Source organism: Ipomoea triloba, chromosome 3 (genome assembly GCF_003576645.1).
Source record: "Ipomoea triloba cultivar NCNSP0323 chromosome 3, ASM357664v1".
Classification (NCBI taxonomy): domain Eukaryota; kingdom Viridiplantae; phylum Streptophyta; class Magnoliopsida; order Solanales; family Convolvulaceae; genus Ipomoea; species Ipomoea triloba.
In genome coordinates, this window is record NC_044918.1 from 8,888,268 (window position 1) to 8,890,229 (window position 1,962).

General features: G+C 35.7%; 1 non-coding gene across 1 annotated transcript; it reads right to left on the reverse strand.

The window, feature by feature from the left end:
* Positions 1-1,318: 1,318 nt before the first annotated feature.
* Positions 1,319-1,390, reverse strand: TRNAW-CCA. Its single transcript has one exon. It is a non-coding gene; the product is annotated as a tRNA-Trp (tRNA).
* Positions 1,391-1,962: the final 572 nt, after the last annotated feature.

A 1,962-nucleotide genomic window follows, 5' to 3' on the forward strand; every position in this document is an offset into this window, starting at 1 on the left:
GCTGAAATTGAGATATGGTTTTGGATAATCATACAAGAAGATTGAATCGAGCTAGGTGGAAGCCACTAGGTTTGCGTTAATTCGCTGGCCGTGCGTTCTCCTGGCCGCTTGCTTTCAGTTCTAGTGCCCTCTGTAAGTAAGAGCAGTGTTTGGTTTAGGTTTAGGTTGTTTCTTGACCAATATTTTTTGCTCCATAAGTAAGAGCAATGTTCTAATGCATGTGTGTGCCAAAGACCTTGTGGTTACGTGGCATCTGGTGTCCCGATTAACACTCCCACATGAATGATGGGAGTGGGTTGGGTTCGAGCCTCAGTAGAGGTAGCTGTTGACTCGTAGGATGCAGCTTTTGAAAAACAGCTGAAAACAGAGAATAGAAAACGGACCCTATAATGGTAAACAGTGAAACAAACATACTAACTATTGGACCCCCAAAATTTTGGAGCAACCCAAAATTCGACCATGCATGTGACTGTTACAAATCAACATGTGGCTATTACAAATCATCTACTAACTGTTACAATTATGTAATAATGTCCGTACTTAATATTTTTATAACAGAGATCACTCAAGCAGACAATCAAGGACGAGAGGCATTTTTATAAAATGAGAATAGAATTTCTCTTTCCTCTTTTTTTTTTTAGACAAGAGAAATGGGTAAATTATACTCCGTATCATGGACCATGGTCCAAAAACAACATTCATATTATGAAATGTACATAATAAATTATTTGTAGTACATAATTTGCTTTGTGGATCCTGGTTCATGATATAATAATTGGGAGAACAGTTGTTATGCCATGGACCCGGGCTCACCTTGCAAGGTGGACCCAGGTCTATGTTCACAGTTTTAGAACTCTATGTTCATAATTTTAAAACTCTATGTTCATAATTTTTGAACTCTATGTTGACAATTTTTGAACTTTATATTAACAATTACAGAACTCTATGTTCACAATTTCAAAACTCTATAATCAATAGTATAACACAATTTTTCAATCTATATAACAAAATTGTGAATATAGAATTAAAAAATTGTGAATATTGAGTAATGTAATTTTATATATTGAGATTTAAATTTGTGAATATAAACTGTGAATATAAAATTAAAAAATTGTGAATATTGAGTAATGTAATTTTATATATTGAGATTTAAATTTGTAAATATAAACATGGCCTGGTCCATAGCATAATTTGCCTTGGGAGAAGTGGGCGGCTGAACAGATCAAGCTCAACAGATACCCAACTTGGGCCATGGGCCAAACATGTCGTAAAAGAGGCCGAGGAAAAATGGATTAGGATCTAAACTGTTCGGGAGTATTGAACCCGACGTGAATCGAACACGCAACCTTCTGATCTGGAGTCAGACGCGCTACCATTGCGCCACGGATCCTCTTGTTGAAGAATTTAAATTACATTTATTACTTAATAAATCTTGGTTGTATAATTTATTCTCAACATCTCCCAGGCAATACAATGTCTACTATGTTATGAAATATTAATTATAACTGTGATATTAATAAGAAATTGAGAATCTTAAACTAAAGATGAAGAACACTGAAATGGAGAAGGAGGAAGAAGCATTTGTATTGATGTTTCTGGGATTGAATCATTTACAGGGGAGTGATGGGGTATTTATATTACCCGGAAATGAATAAATAAATATATTGTATACTGTAGATGACCTCATGGCTGACATAGCATTGCTGGGTTTGTTAAAGCCTGAAAAGGCTTAGCTGCCCCTATGGTCACGGGATCGAATCCTGTAGCTCCTAGCTTTTGTCTGCATCTTGAATTAGCTCTTCAACCATTATATACAACTAAATGTTCTCCAAGCTTTCTTCAATAGTAGTAGCAGCAAAGTGGATTGAGTCTTGAGCTTTAAACAATAGGTCCAAGGTTCAAATCATAGCTTAGACATCCATCATTTTCTTTTTGTTTCATAACACTCCCCCTTGGATGTCC